The sequence below is a fragment of the Bubalus kerabau genome, chromosome 2 (genome assembly GCF_029407905.1).
Source record: "Bubalus kerabau isolate K-KA32 ecotype Philippines breed swamp buffalo chromosome 2, PCC_UOA_SB_1v2, whole genome shotgun sequence".
Classification (NCBI taxonomy): Eukaryota; Metazoa; Chordata; class Mammalia; order Artiodactyla; family Bovidae; genus Bubalus; species Bubalus kerabau.
The window spans coordinates 189,926,379-189,947,621 of NC_073625.1; the positions used below are offsets into that span (position 1 = coordinate 189,926,379).

At 52.9% G+C, this 21,243-nt stretch overlaps 1 pseudogene; it reads right to left on the reverse strand.

Annotated features, from left to right (window-relative positions):
- Positions 1–1,351: 1,351 nt before the first annotated feature.
- LOC129644547 (E3 ubiquitin-protein ligase RING2-like) lies at positions 1,352–13,380 on the reverse strand (annotated as a pseudogene).
- Between the last annotated feature and the right edge of the window lie 7,863 nt (positions 13,381–21,243).

A 21,243-nucleotide genomic window follows, 5' to 3' on the forward strand; every position in this document is an offset into this window, starting at 1 on the left:
TGCTCCCACTTCTGCTGACGGCCCTTCTGTCTCCAACCTTGGGGTGCCCAGCTCAGCTGCCCCTTCCCTGAAGCCAGTGTCACAAGAGGTGAAGCAAACCCACACCAGGTGCCCCCAGAGCTCAGCACCACCTTCCACCTCCTCTCTCCTAGCCCTGCTGGCCTGAAAGCCCCCCTCGCCTCAGAGTCAGCCCAGGCTATCACAAATACTACTCACTTCCTATAGCCCAAGAGGTGCTAAGAGAGTCACACAATGAGTGAACAGGGGCCTCAGAGGAGGCCCCAGGGCAGGAGGTGGGCCAAGAGAGGGGGCAGGTGGCTCATCTACACTCACTGGGAGAAGATGGGAGCCCCTAACGTGGGTGAGCCATGCCTGGCACGTGGACGGGGTCCCTGCATGGTCCTGTGAAAGTGGACACGAGGATTCAGCCCTGAGTCCTGGGGCCTCAGAGCCCAGCAGGGCTGCAGGGAGGCTAAGATTGGGGGATGAGAGTCTTCAGGAGGAAGCCCTGGCAAGCCCTGTGCTCAGACAGCATGACAGTGCTCGGCACTCAGGCTCCGGGAGCCTGAGGTGCCTGCTGGAACAGGGCGGGGGTTGTCTCTGCCTGGTCAGCCAGCACCTGCCCCTTCCCCGTGCCTCCCCAGGCAGGTGGGCCCTACACAGAGACCACCTTCCCATGGGCCCTTTTTCTGCTTCGAGGTCCCCAGGCTGCACTTCCCTTGGTTCTCACCTGTCTGGGAGGAAGCCGAACCGATGGACCCACGATGCACAGTCCCCAAGCCTCTCTGTGTCCCTGTTTTGGAGCTTTAGACACGGAGAGAGGCCTGAGCTGCCTCTTCGCTGCTGGCGGAGGGGCTGGGGCATGTCTGCCCTGCAGCGGCTCTCAGATGCCTGGAGAGCCCCAGCACAAGGTGGCACTTGGGGTTCAGCCAAGCAGATGCTTGCGCAAGGCTTGTTTCTGCATCTCCCAACATCAGACACACAACAGAGTTAACCAGCTGCATTGCGAGTCCTCCAGGCATAGTGCTCAAACTTTACACAGCTGGCCAGTGTCCATCCACCAGTCCTCCTCCTTCACTCATCTTCCTTTGATGCACTTCAGGGTGAGTCTTGGCAACGCTCTTTAAGAGAGAAAACCAAAGTCTAAAAGTCTGTCTATGGGGGAGGGGTATCTGGATACAGAATGCTGTGCCTTTTTTTTTTTTTTTTTGCTTTGCTAATCATATTTGTTTATTTTCAAGAGCTCATCAGTTTAAAAAAATTAAACTCATTTATTTCAAATAAGTAATACTTCCATGAGGTTCAGAAAACCAAAACAATATACAAAGGTTTACATTAAAAAGTTTTTTTGCAAAGAGCTCAACTGTATTCTTTGTTCTTATCTTTTCTACCTTCTTTTTCTTGTTTTACAGATGCAGTACATTCTCAAACTTCTCTGTGAATACTACTTGGACTTTTATTTAAAACCTCCTTTAGTTCCCTGCATTAGCTCTGCTTGTTCCATTCATCTTGTGATTTCTCCTTAATGTTCCAGCCTTTCCTCCTGTGTCTAATGCTCCCTTTGCTTCCCGTTCATCTTTTTTTTTTTTCTTCCTGTCCATAAAAGTAATGACGGCACATCTTTAATATTAAAGGAAAAGGCTATAAAAAGTTCAATCTCAGAATTTGTTTTAGTAAAACCTCATTCATGCTCCTTTGTGGGTGCATTATGAAGTTCCATGGGCTTGTTCACCTGCCAGTATTTCTCACCGACCAATTCCAAAGAGAGAGAGCCATTTAACACATCGAACTGGCCCCTGGCTGTGGCTATGTAAATGGCATACTGCTTCTTACTGGCTGTATCAAGGTTCGTCTGGCTTGATTCTCCTTTGCTTCAAAGTTCTTCTAAAGCTAACCTCACAGCCAGGTCGATAAGTGATCAACAGTGGCATTACCTGAGCTCTTCATGAATCTTGTCTGTGTACAGTCATCTTTTTCCAAAAACGTGGGATGAACCCCAGTACTGATTCAGTTTCATTAGCATGGTCCATTACGTCCAGATGTCACGTTTGCATTGCTGTTATCGAGTTCAAGCCCAGAACCATCAGATGTTTTGGTCTGTTTGTTCCTAGGTGCTGCTTTCAGTTGCTGTACATGGATGTTTTACTGCAGTGAGAGCTGTCTCCACTGACTTCGGCTCCACTGTAATTTTCGATCTGTTTCCCACCTCACTGTAGTCTGCTCACGGCCTGTTATCTCAGTCCTTCCTTGATGCTCTGACCAAGTGCTTGCTGAGGGTTATGCTTGTTGATTCTAGCTAATGCTTTTTTCTCGATGAGCTTCACACTCACCACGACTTGGTTAAATTTTGCTGATGAGCGCATCAAAGTTTAGGTCTGATCTTAGTGATCTTTTGGAAACTAGCTTTTCCCAACAGGTTGTTGTTGTTCAGTCACTCAGTCGTGTCCGACTCTTTGTGACCCCATGGACTTGTGCACGCCAGGCTTCCCTATCCATCAGCAACTCCCGGAGCTTGCCCAAACTCATGTCCACTGAATCAGTGATGCCATCCAACCATCTCATCCTGTGTTGTCCCCTTCTCCTCCTGTCTTCAATCTTTCCCAGCATCAGGGTCTTTTCCAATGAGTCAGTTCTTCTTAAATTTTTAAATTCAAAATAATCAGTATGTTTCAGAGGCACATTTTGGGGCCACCTATGCTGGACCCCACAATGGGCAGAGAAAGGACTGTCAGTCCTTTCTCTTTATCAGTGACCATCAGTGACCGTATTGTATGGGGGAGGGTGATGTGGCCAGAAAGGGCTTCGGAGTGGGAGAGGGAGGGAGACCTCATGACCTGTCCTCTGCCCCTGTTCACACCCTTGCAGCAGCTGGTGGCAATGGGGGCCTCTCTGGATGACACCTTGGGTGATATGTGTGATGTTATGAGATGTCACCAGAAGGCTCTGGGTCACCCTGACCTGCTTTACATTATCCAAAGGTAGGGTAGAATTTACAGGTAAGCGAGAGAAGAAGCCGGAGTGACTGGTGGACTTTCAGTTCAGTTCAGTTCAGTCGCTCAGTCGTGTTCGACTCTTTGTGACCCCATGGACCCCAGCACGCCAGGCTTCCCTGTCCATCACCAACTACCAGAGTTTGCTCAAACTCATGTCCATCAAGTCGGTGATGCCATCCAACCATCTCATCCTCTGTTGTCCCCTTCTCCCCTTGCCTTCAATCTTTCCCAGCATCAGGGTCTTTTCTAATGATTTGGTTCTTCGAATCAGTTGGCCAAAGGATTGGAGCTTCAGCTTCAGCATCAGTCCTTCCAATGAATGTTCAGGATTGATTCCCTCTAGGATTGACTGGTTTGATCTCCTTGCAGTCGAAGGGACTCTGAAGAGTCTTCTCCAGTACCACAATTCAAAAGAATAAATTCTTCGGTGCTCAGCCTACTTTCTGACAGGTGGAGCATTCTTTATTGCCACCTCTGAGGCCTGTGACAATGCAATCTGCAAAAAAAATGATATAAACACTCTTTTGTGTGGTGTTCTTCAACATATCCAAACAAACTGGGCACATCAATTCACTGTGTAGACTTGAGGTGAAACCACAATTTCTAAGCCATCTGTTATTGCCTCCTGAGGTGTTCATTCTAATTCATATAAACTGTATTCCCATGTTTTGCTTAATGGCTGAGTTCCGTTTGTCTGCACAGCCCAAGACGTTGCGGCTCCTGCCCCAGCCCGGGGCTCCACTGGCTGCAGCTGGAGCAAGACTCGGGTACAAGCCTCAGAGGCTGCCAGTGTGACGCACACTAAGATGAGCCTCAGCTTCTGTAACGAAACTCTCCTGTTCATCTTTTGAAATCAGGCAACAAAGTCTCACTGGGAGCTGCGTGTATGAGCAGACCCCGTCCACGTGCAGATGTTGCTTAAACGGGATGGGAGAGGAGCTGGTTATGAATCTGGTGGAGGGTGGGGGTGGGGGAGAAGGGGCCAAACACCAAACTGCAGAAGGCCTGACTCTGAGGCTGCTGCTGCTGCTAAGTCGCATCAGTCATGTTCGACTCTGTGTGATCCCATAGACGGCAGCCCACCAGGCTCCCCCGTCCCTGGGATTCTCCAGGCAAGAACAATGGAGTGGGTTGCCATTTCCTTCTCCAGACTCTGAGGCAGTAACACCCAAATAGCTGTCCTCGTCCTGCCTAGATGCTTTGCTCAATTTCTGTAAAGAAGAAACCTTTTGTTTTTAGACTGACAACTAAACATTTGGCTGCCAGATCGTCTCCATGAAGGAGTCTGGGGTCAACGCTTCACCGTACGGAGCTTCAGTGGTTAGGCCTGCAAAGGAGGGATATGGCTAAGAGAGACAGCGATGAGTGAAGGCCAGCTCAGAGCAGGGAGCAGACCCCTCCCCTGTGCACCACGTCTACACCCGCAGGCAGCAGGGAATGCAGCTGGCACTCCCAGGGTCAGCCCTCAGCCAGGGGGTGGAAGTCCTCAGAGAAAAGTTCCAACCTCCCACCCTTCATCCTTGGAGGGCCTGTGCTCGGAGTGCCGGGCAGGACTGAGCCCCGACACCCTGATGAGCTCCTGTACGTGGCCTTTCCTCACCTGCCCTCTCACACCGCCTGGGCCAGCTCCCAGGGGTCCCATCAAGTGACCCACCTGCACCCACGTCTGCCTCCGGCTCTGCTTTCGGGGGACCCCCAGCTAAGACACATCTCATAAAATAGTTGACCAGCCTGGATGGGAAAGGAACTGGGGGCAGAACGGATACATGTATATGTTGGTCTGAGTCCCTTTGCTGTTTATCTGAAACTATCACAACATGGTTAATTGGCTATATGCCAATACAAAACAAAAAGTAAAAAAAAAATTGACAGGCATGGAAGCTCCCAGGCCTGCAGTGACGGTGACAGCCTCGGGAGGTCACAGGGCATCAACCTCACTGCCCAGTTTTCCGTCTATCCTTCTGTTCCTTGCGAACCCTGTGTCCTGGGCACACCTGACCGACTCCAAAAGCACAACTTTAGTAACAGAGACTCCTTCCGTGTCTACCCAAGAGAGATGAAAACGAAGGTCCACCGAAAGATATGACACAAGTGTTCACAAATGTTCAGCAGCTTGACTGCCAACAGCCAGGAGGCAGAAGGGACCCAAATGCCATCAGCAGGTGAGAGGGGCCAATATGTGTCCACTCACACGATGGAGAACCACTCCACCTTGAGAAGAAGTGAAGTGCTGCCTGCTGCCCTGGATGACGCTGGAAATGTGTTGGGTGACTGACACACACGCTGGATGGTCTCCGCTACAGTAAATGTCCAGGTGACAAACCCACAGGCAGGAAGCTGATTCGTGGTCGCTCAGAGCTGAGTGGGAACAGGAATTAGCTAAAAGGGGCAAAAGGGATATTTTGAGGTGATGGAAATATTCTAAAAGTGGGTTACCCAGATGGCTGTGAAAGTGTTGGTTGCTCAGTTGTATCCAACTCTTAGCAACCCCATGGAGGACTCCTCTGTCCACGGAATTCTCCAGTCAAGAGTACTGAAGTGGGTAAACATTCCTTTCTCCAGGGAATCTTCCCGACCCAGGGATCAAACCCAGGTCTCCTACATTGCAGGTGGATTCTTTACTGAGCCACCAGGGAAGCCCACTGATGGCCATATAATTTGGTAAATTTACTAAAAAATCACCAATTAAATACATTTCAAACAGGTGAATTTTTATGTTTCTTTTTTATTGAGGCATTTATGTACAATATTATATACTTACAAACGTGCAATAGTGATTGACAAGTTTTTATCATTTTATTTATTTTATTGTTGGCTGTGCTGGGTCTTCACTGCTGCACGGGCTCTTCCCTGGCTGCGGTGAGAGGGGCTGCTCTCTGGGCGTGGTGCGGGGGCTTCTCACCGCAGTGGCTCCTCTTGTTGCAGAGCACAGGCTCGAGGGCGCACAGGTTTCAGTAGCTGCAGCACGTGGGCTCGGTAGTTGTGGCTCATGGTCTCAGTTGCCCCGTGGCAGGTGGTATCTTCCCAGATCAGGAATTGAACCCATGCCTCCTGCATTGGCAGGTAGACTGTTTTTTTTTTTTAACCCCTGAGCCACCAGGGAAGCCTGTGATTCACAGTTTGTAAGGGTTTTACTCCATATATAGTTATTATAAAATATTTGCTATGTCCCCCATGTTGTACAAGATAGCCTGGTAGCTTATGCATTCCTAATAGTTTGCACCTCTTACTCCCCTGTCCATCTGTTGCCCCTCCCCCTGCCCTGTCCCCATGGTAACCACTGGCTTGTTCTTTGTATCTGTGAGACTGCTTCTTTTCTGTTATAGTCACTCATTTGTGATATTTTTTAGAATCCACATACAAGTGTCATCGTAAAGCATTTGTCTCTCTGACTTATTTTACTTAGCATAATGCCCTCCAAGTCGACCCATGCTCCTGTAATTGGCAGTGTTTCATCACTTTTAATGGCTGAGTAGTATTCCATTGTGTATATGCATCACAGCTTCTTTATCCATTTATCGTCAGTGGGCACTTCCACATCTTGGTTGCTTCGCTTCCACATCTTGGCTATTGTGAATAGCACTGCTATGAACATTGGGGTGCATGTGTCTTTTCTAGTTAGTTTTTTTTTAAACACAGGTGAATTTTAATTCAGGTGGTGAAGCCACCCGTGGGTGCCCACCTGCTCCCTGGGGTGGCAGAGGGAGGGGGCAGTGGGGCCTACTGGGGAGCCCTCGGGGCCACAGTCACGCCCCTGTGCTTGAAGGCAGCTGCTAGGTTGTTGGCTTCCCACTGCCACCTGGGATGTGGCCTCATGGCCATGCCTTCCTTGCTGTCATTTCTGTAACTCAAAGAAGAAGAACTTAAACAACAGAAGGCAGCCTAGAGGGAGCCCCACACGGTGTCCGGGGAACATTCTGTCTGGAGCTCCCGTGGCTCTCTGTTTGTGCAGGGAGGCGGCGTGACAGCCACACTCACAGCTGGCATCTGTGCCCCGCAGGCACCCTGGATGGGCTGTGACCCCAGGGGCATGTCTGCAGAGAGGGGAGAGCATCCTGGCTGCATTCTGCAGCCTCCCTGTACCACCTCCGCCAAGGCCTGCAAAGTTCTCCTGCCCACCCCCCAGCCCACCCAGTGTAGGAAGCACCGAGGAGGTAGCCCCCATCCCACCCCCTCCTCAAGGCTGGACCTCTGCCTGCCAGTCACTCCCCATCACCACCACCACCCATCACCCAGCCCCCACCTGGAGCAACCACCCCAGGGGCCAATGCCCCAACACACAGGAGGGTGGAGAGGGTGATGACTGGTCCTAAAAGCACAAGGAAGAAAGAATCGTGAAGCGGGAGCTTGAGCAACATCCTTCTATCTTCTTAATGTTATTTATCCAACTTTATATAAAAATAAAAGGAACTTTGAAAAGCAATTTTTTTTTTAGCCATTTAAAGCTTGATTCTGAGTGTAAGGAAATTCTCTCAGACTGTTAAAACTGCAATTACTGATTTTGTGTGAATGATTCTTCTAACACTTTAAATTTCTTGCACAGCAAAGCAGACAAAACACACCCAAGTATAATTATCACCAAAATTATGGCTACAGTTGCACAAAAATAGCTTCTAATCCATCCTGTTCACTTTCATTTTTGTATTTATTTCCAGACTTGTTTTTAAACCCTAACTTAGACCCCTGCTTATTGTAAAGTCTTCCTGGAACGTGAGTAATGTTAGGTTGACATGTCCTGGGGTTGTGGACGTCCTCCAAGACCCAAAGGGAAAGCATTACCTGCTCAATCAATATTGTGATCCTGGGATGAGCCATCCACCCATTGGTTGATTTTTTACTTTTCAAAAAATATTTATTTATTTATATATCTATTTCTTTGGCTGTGCAGGGTCTTAGTTGCTGCACTTGGGATCAATCTTCATTGAAGCCTGTGGGATCTTTTACTTGTGGCATGCGGGATCTAAGTTCCCTGACCAGGGATCAAACCCAGGCCCCCTTGCATTGGGATCTCAGAGTTTTAGCCTTTGGATGACCAGGGAAGTCCCAATTTTTGACTCTTTGTTAGGAAATTGTAAAATATTTATCAACGTTGACAGAAGAGCATAATACACATCCCAATGCCCATCATACTCACGGCCATTGTCAACATTGACCAATGATCCATGCCTCTGTCTACACCTGCCTGTCACGTGCAAAGATCCTGAGGCAGGAGCGGACCTGTGTGCGCCAAGCTTGGCTGCTGTGGGGCTCGGATCCTTGAGGGCCAGGGTGAATGCAGTCAGGACATCCCTCGGGAGGTGCTTTGAGTGTGCTATAAGCCACCAGAAGGCTCTGGGTCACCCTGACCTGCTTTACATTATCCAAAGGTGGGGTAGAGTTTACAGGTAAGCGAGGGGAGAAGCCAGAATGACTGGTTCAGTTCAGTCGCTCACTCGTGTCCGACTCTCCGTGTCCGGTCTCCGACTCAGTCGTGACCCATGGACTACAGCACGCCGGGCTTCCCTGTCCATCACCAACTCCCAGGGCTTGCTCAGACTCACGTCCATCAAGTTGGTGATGCCATCCATCTCATCCTCTGTTGTCCCTTTCTCCTCCTGCCTTCAATCTTTCCCAGCATCAGGGTCTTTTCTAATGAGTCAGTTCTTCGTATCAGGTGGCCAAAGTATTGGAGCTTCAGCTTCAGCATCAGTCCTTCCAATGAATATTCAGGACTGATTTCCTGTAAGCAAGGGGGGAGGCCACAGTGACCCATAGAGCGTGGATTAGATCAGACACAGGGATGTAAACTCAGATGTGGCTCATGAAGATGCAGGCGGTTACACAGAGAAATGTTCACAGATATGTGTCTGCACACGGGTCAGTGTTTCCTTGCTCAGTCAGCTCAGAGGGCCTCGAAGCAATGACCCTCCCAGCAGTGAGTAGGCTTCTCAGATGAGTCTCCACTGAAAGGAACCAGGGCTCCTCCTGGAGAAACCGCAGAAGATAAACAAGATGAGCCTGGAGCATTTGTGGTGCCAGAAAGAAGGAACATGCTGAAAACAAACAGCAAAATCCCACACTGATGGCGACTGCAGTCATGAAATTAGAAAACAATTGCTCCTTGGCAGAAAAGCTATAACAATCCTAGACAGCCCGTTAAAAAGCCAATTGGTATTGGCTCAAAAATGGGCCACAGTGATGCATGACATTAACAATAGGTAAGAACAGGGAACTGGCTCAGGACTGAGAAAGGATTACAGCAAGGCTCTTTATTGTCACCCTGTTTATGTAACTTATATGTAGAGCACATTGTGAGAAATGCCAGGCTGGATGAGTTCCAAGCTGGAAACAAGATTAGCGGGAAAAATATCAACAACCTCAGATATGCAGATGATACTATTCTAATGGCAGAAAGTGAAGAGGAACTAAAGAATCTCGATGAGGGTGAAAAAGGAGAGTGAAAAAGCCGGCTTAAAAACTAAGATCATGGCATCCAGTCCCATCAATTCATGGCAAATAGAAGGGGAAAAGGTGGAAGCAGTGACAGATTTCCTCTTCTCGGGCTCTAAAATCACTGCGGATGGTGACTGCAGTCATGAAATTAGAAAACAATTGCTCCTTGGCAGAAAAGCTATAACAATCCTAGACAGCCCGTTAAAAAGCAAAGACATCACTTTGCATTTGTAGACAAATGTCTGTATAGTCAAGGCTATGGTCTTTCCAGTAGTCACGTACGGTTTTGAGAGCTGGACCATAAAGAAGGCAGAGTGCTGAAAAACTGATGCTTTCAAACTGTGGTGTAGGAGAAGACTCTTGAGAATCCCTTGGACAGCCAGGACATCAAACCAGTCAATCCTAAGGAAAATCAGTCCTGAATATTCATTGGAAGGACTGATACTGAAGCCGAAGCTTCAATACTTTGGCCACCTGATGCAAAGAGCTGAGGCACTGGAAAAGACCCTGATGCTGGAAAAGATGGAAGGCAGGAGAAGAAGGGAATGACAGAGGCTAAGATGGTTGGATGGCATCACAGACTCGATGGACATGAGTTTGAGCAAGCTCTGGGAGTTGGTGATGGACAAGGAAGCCTGGTGTGCTGCACACAGTCCATGGAGTCTGAAAAGTCAGACATGACTTGGCGACTGAACAACAATAACAACAACAGGGAAAACCGGCACAGGGCAGACGGGAACCTCTACACTGTCTTCACAGCTTTCCTGTAAATCTAAAATGTAAAGTCTATTTAAAACAAACGGCGGTTCTGACCGCTCTGGGTGTCAGATTGGAAACGTGGGGGAGGCGGGAGTTCCACGGGCAGAGAAGCCTCAGCACCACCGTCAGGGCCTTCATCTTGGGGTAGGGGAGGATGCGTAGATCTCGGTCCTGTGCTCCTGCTGTCTCTCCCCAGATGTCCCACACCAACAGAGCTGTGTCCCCACGTGTCACCAGGGGAGGCGGTAGTGAGCAGGCCCCTCCCAGCTCTTTGGCCCCAGCCCCAGGTGGGATGTCACGGGGCAGCACCTGGATCCTGGGCTGTCCCGGGGAGGTGGGTGGCCTCAGCTGTTCGCTGATATGACGAAGCATGAAGAGCGGGGTGCGGGGTGACCTGGGGCAGGAGCCCCTGTCACCTGGACCACAGACTGGTGGTCCAGGCTAATGGTGCACTTGAAGTCACTTTCAGGCCAGGCCACTCGGTGCTTCAGCTTTTATTTATTCTCAATGCTGCAACCCAACTTTGGGGTCTCACAGAGAAACACCAAAAAATAAAGCATAGTCGAGCCCTTCTCCGGCCCTGAGCCTGCGGGCGACACTCCCCAGGCACCAGAGGTTCTATCCCTGTCGGATGTCCGGCCACAGGCCCCATCAGCCCTGGGTTCTCAGATGCTGGCAAAGGCTCCAGAACACAGCAGCGGGACATGCCCACCTGCAGGCTGGGCCCCCAGGAGCATCCCAGCTTCTCTCAATCCCTGGGTCCCTGGCAGAGGAAAGCCAGCGGAGGCCCCAGCCGGGACGCCTCTCTGCTCCCCAGGGTGCAGCCCCAACCTCAACATCCCAGGAGGGGCTGCTGTTGGGTCATCACCCAGCTCCCAGACTGAAACTTGAGAGCCGGGTGGGAATAACCTTCCAGGCAATTGGCTTCTAGGCTTCTATGGGGTGGACTTACATCTGCTGTCACTGAGAGTGTTTGCTGTGCTCTGAGGTACTAGCTCACGAGAACACAGCATAGATGGTATTTATTTATTTGTTGGCTGTGCTGGGTCTTACCTGCGGCACGAGGGATCTTGGTTGCATCGTGAGGGATCATTTCAATGGCACACAGACTCTATTTTTGGTGAACGGGCTTAGTTGCTCCACAGCATGTGGGATCTTAGTTCCTCTACTAGGGATTGAATATGCATTCCCTGAATTGGAAGGCAGATTCTTTACCACTGGTCCACCAGTTTATGTGGTAAATTACCACACATAGAGGTAAATTAAAGAGAAAACAAATTACTGAGGTGTGCTGATGTCTTATCTGGATGATCAAAAGAATTTCACAGCTTCTGGGCTGGAAGGCAAGTCCCTCAGAGAGGCAGAGTGGGAGTCCAGTACAGCCCCAGAATTGCCAGCTCAAGCTGGGGCAGTGGGCAGGACAGAAGGCCCTTCCTCAAAATATACCCAGGGTCTACAGCCATACCACCCTGAACATGCCCGATTTCGTCTCAAAACAGACCCAGGGAGGGACTTGGGACAGGTGGCCAGCCGGCCACTGAGGGCCTGGAAGGGTGGGCCAAGAGGCCAGAGGAGGCTGCCTTGTGAACACTCAGTGGCGGCGTGCTCCTTGCAGTGAGGCCGCCCCGAGGGCAGCTGTGGACACTCCTGGCTCTCTACATGCCCTTGGAGGTGGGATGACAGGGCTGAGGGGACACGGATGTCCAAGGTTGTGGGGTGAGGCACCCGGGGTGGGGTCTCTGAAGCAGCCTGTAAGGGCTGTCTCCCCTCTCCCCCACCACCCTCATCTTCCTCCTCGCCCCCCGTCTCCCCCCTCCCCCAACACCCCAATCTCCCCTCACCCCCAGCTGCAGCAGGGTCTGCCTGGAGCTGCCTGTGACATGGGACACGCACATACAAGTGGCCGGGGCAGGACACTCAGGGCCCCCTGGTCCCCCACGGCCAGAGCTGCGCCCCCACTGGCAGGAGTCCAAATTCCAGCCTCTCCCCACCAGGCCCATTTTTTCCGTCGGGCCTGGTTCTGGTGGGAGTTGGGAGGAGGGTTCTATGGGTGTGGGGGGTGGGGGGCTCAGGGCCCAAGTGCTGCTCATGGAACATGAGGCCAGTGTGGCGTACGGGTGCCACATCACCCAACCAGCTCGCTCACGTCCCCCACCCCCTGGGATATTCCTGGGGCAGGAGAGGGGGAAATACGCTAATTCCGGAATTTCTGTGAGCGGGACCCTGGTGCCAAGATCCTTTCAAAGAGCAGGAAAGCCTCAGCCAGGGTGGGGCTTTCCTCCTATTTCCAGGGCCTGGTGCCCAGCCACAGGCCCTACTTGTCTGGATCTTCAAAGGGACCCAGAGTTGCCCAAGTGCTGGGCACCCCATCTGGCTCCTTTGGGTCTCATGGTCTGAGGTCTGAGAGTTGGACCTCTGTTTTCACACCTGGATGGTGACCCCTGACCCCAAGGCCTCCAGGGGACAGGAGTCAGCAACTCTGAGCACCGAGTGGCAGTGACCTCTGTAGCCCCACCCGCATCCTGCCTGTGGCCGGCCTTGACCGTCACGCCAAGTCTCCAGACCCAGAAGGTCGCGTGGCTTAAATGCCTCTCGCCCGAACCTGCCAGACTTTCCCATGTGTTGGCTAAACCCCCCAGAGCGCCGGCGGCCGCGTGCAGGGTTTCAACTCCATTTCACAGCTGGACCTCCCCCTAAGTGGCTGTTTTGTAAGAGTCTGGCTAAACCTCAAGGATGCCACTGAGGACAGGACTCAGGGACCCAACCAGAGGACAGAGGACAGAGGAGGGTGGTGTGGGGAGACCAGCCCCCATCACAGCAGCTTCTCCCCTGGGGTGGGGGGCGCGCATTCCGATGAAGGACTCATGGCCATCAGGGAGGTTGGTTGGTGGCTGGCTGCCTCGTCTTTGGGAAATAGCAGTGTTCTCACTGGAGCAGTTTGAAATCAATGGCATGGATGGCGGTGGCCAGACGTGGTAAACCGGGGCCTCACAAGCAGGTCAGGGGTGCTCTGTCCTTCCTTATGGACACCGGCCTGAGCAGGGGAGTCTCCCTGCACCTCAATGGCTGCTGGGGCCTCTGAAGCCCCCCTCAACTCCCAGCATGCGTCTCTTGGCCCAGCAGGACTGTGCTCTGTGGGGATGACAAGGAGCTCGGGGTGGAATCCAGCCTCGCTCTGGACAACAGGCTGGGCCATCGCTGGATGGCGTGCAGGGGGCACCCCAGGCTTGTATCTTTCCCGACTGGAGATGTGAGGCCCACCCCCGCCCCAGCACAGGCCTGCACACTCATGCACACATGAGAGGCGGGCCTCCCACCCCTAAGGGTAGGACTGGGGCCCCTCAAAGGCTGTGGCCGTGGGGACCCTGCGCCAGCTCCCGGGAGTGAAGAAGGACACCCGTGTCTCACAGATGTCATCCACAGAAGCCCTGGGGTGGGGGCGGGGGTGGCGGCTTCCCCTGGGCCTGACCCCTCCCCATCAGCACCCCAGTGGGAGCAGCCCCATACTCAGGAGACCTAGAGAGGCAGAAGGGGTCACCAAGAGCCTCTAACCCACAAGGGGCCCTTTGTGTGTTCAGTCTGCAAATGGTCACGGCAGGACCCGCGTCCAGGAGGGTCCCGCAGCCAGGCTGGGGGTCAGGTTCTCTGTGGATGGAGGCAGGTGCTGACTATGTGCAGCCCAGAGGGGACAGGAGTGATCAGGAGCCTGGGGTGGCCCTGCAGAAGACCACAGCTTGGACAGCTTGGACAGCAGAGTCATTCTCTCCCTGTCTGGAGGCCTGGAGTCTGAGGTCAGGGTGTGGGCAGGACTGGTTCCTCCTGAGCCCAAGGCAGGTTCTCCCCCCACTTCTGGGACTTTGCTGACAATCTTTGGGGTCCTTTGGCTTGTAGAAGGACCACCCCAATCTCTGCCTTCATTTTTGCATCATGTCTTCCCGTGTGCCTTATCTGTGCCCACCTTTCTCCTCTTTATAAGGACACGGTCATAATGGACTAAGGTCTGTCCAACAGCCTCATCTTAACCTTGATCATCTGTAGAGGCCTTCTTTGCACATCAGATCATGGACACAGCTGCTGGGGGTCAGGACTTCAGCCTTCTTTGGGGACACAATTCAATCTGTAACAAACAATAAATCTCAATATATATGTAACTTCAAGTTGCAAAGAATGCTTTGGAGAAACATATGGAATCCCCAAAGCAACCTGATTATGTTTCCAAGTATCAGCTGCGCGCCGTGATGAGGACACTGTTCTCTGCTACTCCTCTGTGTTGTCTGCAGCTCATCTGGCTGTTCTGCCTGTTTTGGGGTCTCATGGCGGGACTGGGGAGCATGAACACTGGAAGCCAGGCTGACCAGAGAGAGTAGGGGACCGGGGCCGCGACACTGAGACCATCCTCCACCCATGAAGAGATTTTTGGTGCATTTCGTCTGTACTCAGAGCAATCGAGCAAGACAGCAGCATCAAGGCCGAGGTGGCCATCCTGATTGCTTCCCCTGCCACCTGAGAAAGCCCCTTGGTCCCTCTGACCAGTCAGTGCCATAGTCCCCACCACCGCCCACCAGCCAGGCCTCGGACACTGCAGACACACGGAGCTACTGCAGAGGGCCTGGCTCCGGGATTCAGGCTCGAATGTATCCTCCTGGCCATGGGCCCTGCCTGACCGCAGACCGTGCGTGGCCGTGTCCAGCAACTGCCCCCATCCCACCCCCTCCCGCCCTGTCCCTGGAGCTGCTCCAGGAGACCTGTCACCACATCTTCTGAAGAACCGGACCTCTGGGCCAGGGGCAGTGATTCCCAAAGGACGCGGCCAGCTTGAGGCCCCACACCCCCTACCCACTAGAGAAAATGTGCTCTGAGGAGCCAGGGGAGGCGTGAGGGTCTGGAAGGGCACATTATCCCTCCCAGCCAGCCTGCAGCCTTTTAACCAGGACAGGCGAAGAGCTGACTCATTGGAAAAGACTCTGATGCTGGGAAAGATTGAAGATAGGAGGAGAAGGCGGCAACAGATGGTTGGATGGCATCACTGACTCGATGGACATGAGTTTGAGCAAACTCCGGAAGATAGGGAAGGACAGAGAAGCCCAGCGTACTGCAGTCCATGAGGTCACAAAGAATCAGACATGACTTAGCGAATGAACAACACCAAGGAGAAGCCAGGGCCAAGGGGCCAGGGACCAGCTTCAGCTTGAGCCAGAAGAGGCTTTAAATCCACTTTCTGGTCCCGCGACCCTGAGCTGATTCCTCAGCCCTCGCAGCTGCTGCTGAAGGTGTGTAGCCAGCCCAGGTGACCAGCGGCCAAGAGGGCTGAACAGGAGCGCCTGCACCCCTGGGGCCCCTCTATAGACGGGTACATCGTGTCCCTTTGAAACAGCACTGTACACATTTCTGGTAGTTTGGTGAATATTCTAAGAACACTCAGTGGATTCGTCTTAAACTTGTTAGGGGTTTTGTTGTTTGTTAAGATGCCCTGGAGAAGCGGATGGCAACCCACTCCAGTATTCTTGCCCGGAGAATCCCATGGACACAGCAGCCTAGCAGGGTGCAGTCCATGGGGTTGTGAAGAGTCAGATACAACTGAAGTGACTTAGCACGTACCCACTGCATCCTAAATGGCTTTTTTGAGGTACGATTGACACACAGGAACTTGCACATATTCAAAGTGCGCAGTCTGACACAAATGCACATTGCGAACCTCTCACCACAATTGAGAGAATGAGCATCTCGGCGCCCCCACCCCCACCGTCTCCAGGCAACCACAGATCCGATGGCTGTCACTATGATGAGTCTGCATTTTCTGGAAGGTACAAGTGGAACTGCATAGTACAGGCTCAGTCTTGCCGCATGTCACTTACTGCCTCGAGAGCCATTCACACGGTAGCATCGTCCTTCACGAGACGGGTGCCCAAAGGCATGTCTCCACCCACCCCCTGGTGGACAGGGGTTCTGTTCCCAGTTTGGGGCCATTTCAGACAAAGCTGCAACGACCACTCGTGTGCACGTCCTTGCATGGATGAAGGCTCTTGTTTCTCTAGGAGTGGAATGGCTGGGTCGAATGGGTGACCGTACATTTAACTTTTAAAGAAACTTCCAGTCTGTTTTCTAAAGTGGGGGGACCTGTTTATACTCTCACCAGCAAGGACTGAGAGTTCCTGCTCATTCCCATCTCAAGGGCCCTTGGGATGGTCAGTCTTTTAAAGTCTCGATTTTCTAATTAGGGCCAATGGTATCTGGTTGTGGTTGTAATTTGCATTTCCCTGATGACTCAAGCTGAACTTCTTTGCCATTGTGTGTCTTCCTTGGTGAAACGTGTACTCACACTTCGTGCCTGTTTTTTAAATTGGGCTGTTTTCCTACTGGGGGGTATTTCAGGCAGTTCTCGGCTTTGCAAAGTTCTCTCCCAGGCTGCTGCTGGTCTTCCCAACTTGGAAGAGCAAAGCTCCTCATCTCATAAAGTCTAACTTATCCATTTTCTTTTATGGCTCATGTCAGTGTTGTATCTAAGAAATCTTCTCCTAACTCAAGGTTATAAAGATACTCTCCTATGTTCCCTACTAGAAATCTTAGTTTTAGATCATACACATAGGTCTATGATTTCCAGTTAATGTCAGTACACAGTGAGAGGTTTGGATCCAAGTTCCACTTGTGTGTCGCTGAACACCCACTGTCCTCAAGACTATCTTTTCTCAGTTGAACTGCGTTTGCACTTTGTGGAAAATTGTCCACATTTGTGTGGACCTGTGTGCAGACCATCCATTCGTTTCCATTCATGTGCTTGTCCACTCCCAACGCCAACACCACACTGTCCTAATTGCGGTCACTTTGTAGTAAATCTTGAGATCAGGCTAGGTAAGCCCTCCGCATTCATCCTTTGTTACCGGATTTGTGCTGTGCTCACTTCACGTTTCCCTGTGAACTTGAGAATCAGCTTCTGCAAAAACCCTGATCGGATTTAGGCTGGGGGTTGCTCTGAAGGACCACGTCGATCCGGGGAGACCTGATGTTTTAACCATACTGCATCGTCTCATCTGTAAACACAATCCATATCTTCATCTATCAAATTCATCTCAATTTCCTCCAGCACTATTTTGTAATGTTCAGTCAGGGTTTGCACATTTCTTTGGTAAAGCTCTCTCCCTAAATATTTCATATTTTGATGTTACTTTTCCTTTCAATTCTGAATCATTTGTTGCCTGTAAGTAGGATACAACCTATTTCTGCACAATAGTAGTGTATTAACCTTAGATTGCCAGGAGAAATATCAATAACCTCAGATATGCAGATGACACCACCCTTATGGCAGAAAGTGAAGAGGAACTAAAAAGCCTCTTGATGAAAGTGAAAGAGGTGAGTGAAAAAGTTGGCTTAAAGCTCAACATTCAGAAAACGAAGATCATGGCATCTGGTCCCATCACTTCACGGCAAATAGATGGGGAAACAGTGGAAACAGTGTCAGACTTTATTTTTGGGAGGCTCCAAAATCACTGCAGATGGTGATTGCAGCCATGAAAATAAAAGACACTTATTCCTTGGAAGGAAAGTTATGACCAACCTAGATAGCATATTGAAAAGCAGAGATATTACTTTGCCAACAAAGGTCCGTCTAGTCAAGGCTATGGTTTTTCCAGTGGTTATGTATGGATGTCAGAGTTGGACTGTGAAGAAAGCTGAGCGCCAAAGAATTGATGCTTTTGAACTGTGGTGCTGGAGAAGACTCTTGAGAGTTCCTTGGACTGCAAGGAGATCCAACCAGTCCATTCTGAAGGAGATCAGTCCTGGGTGTTCATTGGAAGGACTGATGCTGAAGCTGAAACTCCAATACTTTGGCCACTTAATGCAAAGAACTGACTCATTGGAAAAGACCCTGATGCTGGGAGGGATTGGGGGCAGGAGGAGAAGGGGACGACAGAGGATGACATGTCTGAATGGCATCACCGACTCGATGGACGTGAGTCTGAGTGAACTCCGGGAGTTGGTGATGGACAGGGAGGCCTGGCATGCTGTGATTCATGGGGTCGAAAAGAGTCAGACACAACTGAGCAACTGAACTGAACTGAACTGAACCTTGCTGCCCAGGTGGTTCTAGTGGTAAAGAACCTGCCTGCTAATGCAGGAGACATAAGAGACATGTGTTCGATCCCTGGGTCGGGAAGAACTCCTGGAGGAGGAAATGGCAACCCACTCCAGTATTCTTGCCTGAAGAAATCTATGGACATAGGAGCCTGGCGGGATACAGCCCATGGGGTCACAAAGAGTCACACACGACTGAGCGACTAACACTCACTTTGAATCCGTACCCCGCAGCGTGTCTCACCAGGTGTGTTGTTTCGGGGCTGCTCAGCCATAGTGCCCATCCCACCCACTGCAGTCACCGTGTGGATGCTGCAGCGCGGCCCCCTCTGCTTGGGTGAGCTCTTCAGCCTCAGGCAGGTCCCTCTCTAGTCCCAGCTTCCCAAGGCACAAAATGCAGGAGGAGGGGACTACAGTCAAAGCTCTTTACGGCAAGAATGCAGCTTCCCCTCCCCGTCTGAATAGGCAAACCCGAGGCCTGTCCGCTTCCCCCGGCAACGTGTGGGCCACAGAGCGTGGGGCCGCCCTCACCCACCCACAGAGGAGGACACGTCACGGGCTGCAGAGCCCAGGCATGCTCAGGGGAGCCGCAGCACTGACCATCGAGGAGAACCACTGTGGGTGGGGAGCGAGCCGGGGCACTCGGGGAGCGCAGGCTTACCAGCGGCACGAGGAGGAGTCTGAGGAACCTCCCAGGTCTCACCTGCCTCCCCGAGTGGCTCAGGGGTTGACCCCCAAAGTGTTCCCTGCGCCCAGTGTTCTAGAGCCCGGTGTGGCCCCTCTGCCGTGGCCAGGGGCCTCTTCTGCCATGACGCTGGTGGGGCCTGGCTGGGGAGCTGGGGGGACCCTTAGAACACTGAAAGGCTGCTTCCCAGGCTGCCTGAGACCGCAGCCATTTGCCCCTGCCCAGCCCCCACCCACAAACGTGACCTGAGACCCTGAGTGGTTTGGCTGTGGGCACCCCCAAACTCTCCCTCCTGCTGAGAGCCTCCTGCTGGCTGTGAAAAGTAGCCTGAATCCAGGCTGAGAGAGGGGAGCTGGGACTCCCCACATCTAACAAGATCACGGGGCCCTGACCCCTGCTACCCGCCAGAAGCCGGCTTCTCCTGCGCCCCCCTCATCCAAACTGAGGGGGCCTGTGGGGGCCCCCGCTCAGCCAAAGAACTTCCTTCCTCCTGAGAGCAGCAGAGAGATAGCATTTCAGCAATCCAGAGATGCCCTTAAAAGGCCGGGGCGTCCAGCCGCCAGCTCCCAGCAGGGCGGGCAGGGGCCATGGGGGCGTCTTGGCGCCAACGGGGATTGCTCTAGGAGCAGGCGCCCTGGTCACCATGGCAACAGCCTCTCCTTCCATTTATAACTCCTAGCCCCACCCCCACCCCCAAGGCAGGGAGTGGAAAGCCTGCCCCACCCTCCCATTCCTGGGAGTCCGGGGGGAGGAAGGCAGATCCGTGTGTTCCTGGACTGGTTTCCCAGAAAAAAAGGACATCCACACTGGCCAGTGACCACACTGCTAGGTCACTTCTGCTGATCGGGTCCCCAGGGTGAGGTCACTGGCCTCTGGTCACCCCCTGGGGGGAGGTCACTGGTCACTGGAGAGGTTACTGACTATCTGCTCACTCGGGGCCGGGGCGGCCGTGCTCCGACCTTGCGCCACTCCGGGCCCCTCCAGCCCCACTGGCTTCCGGGTCTGTCCCCAGGCACCCGGTTCTCTCCCGCTTTGGGGCCTCTGCCCTCATTTTGCCCACTTGTTCCACTGATGTCCTCCCCCCATGGGGGGGGTGGTTATTATCAAGGATTCATCCACTTGCTGTCTCCGCCCCCTTTGATTCTGCTGTGTCCCGCCTAGCCCCTGGGGTCCACCAGGGTGCCCAGCAGTAAGATGCTGAGTGGGTGAGAGGGAGACGGCAGGGGCAGAGGGTCTGGGAAGTGAGGCTTCCGTGGCTCCTGGAGACGCGGCGTCAGGACCCCTGGCGCAGCCACCCTGTGGGAGGCACCCCCATGGGGTCAGTAGTGGCCCTAGTCTGTCCACAGAGCCAAATGGGCCTCCCCACCTCTGCCTCCCCTCCTGCACAAACTGCCCCATGTGCTCAGGCCCCCGACTTTCACTTGAGGCTAGTTCTCTTCTATGAGGCCTCAGGCCGGGGAAACCCTGCCGCTGCCAGCGGCCCTCGCCCTGCCCTGAGGATCCCCCGGACAGTGGGCAGGACCACGAGGTCTCAATCCCCACCTGGCTCCACTGGGTGCAGCACTTGGGGCTAGCAGCCCCTACATGGCCCCTCCTGGGGGAAGCCTTGGGGGGCAGCCCCTACAAACCCACAGCATTGCTGCTCCGGGGCCCCTGGAGCCAGAGTCTCGGGATGGGACTTGGCCTCATCTCACCACGGACGACAGAGGCCTGCCGGGCTGCAGTCCTGCCCTGGATTCCAGCCAGGGTCCCTGTTCTGCCCCCTCCCAGCCCTTCCTGAGAAAGGACTATTGATCTGAGGCCAGGTCAGAGCCTGAATCTGATACTTCCCTTTTGAAACCAACAGATCAGCACAGGGTTCGTGAGCCGGCATCTTCTGGAAGGCCAGGCATCTGTCCTGGGGGGACAGATTGGGCTGAAGGCACTCAAGCTCTGGCCTGCCCAAGGCCCTGGCCAGAGCCCCATGCTGGGCTGGTTCCAGGAAGTCTGGTCCCTGCAGCTCAGGCTATCCTGGCCTGGAGTGTAGACTAGACGGAGGCTGGCCCTGGGCTGGGCTCCTGGGGAAGACGGGGAGGTGAGGGCTGGGCTGGCCTGCTCCCTGCTACCCAACCCCCTTGCTCCGCAGGCTGTAGCCCGGCCCCCAGGCTTGTGTCCAGCATCAGATCTGGGCTCCCCGGAGGCCTGTGCATTTCCTGAAGAAATTTCCTCAGGAAGCACAGCCTGCTCCCCCATCTCCTGTGTTCCCAGAACCGGCAGGGAGCAAAGGCGGTGGGCCTTCACCGGGCAGGGGGGTGGGGCCATGTG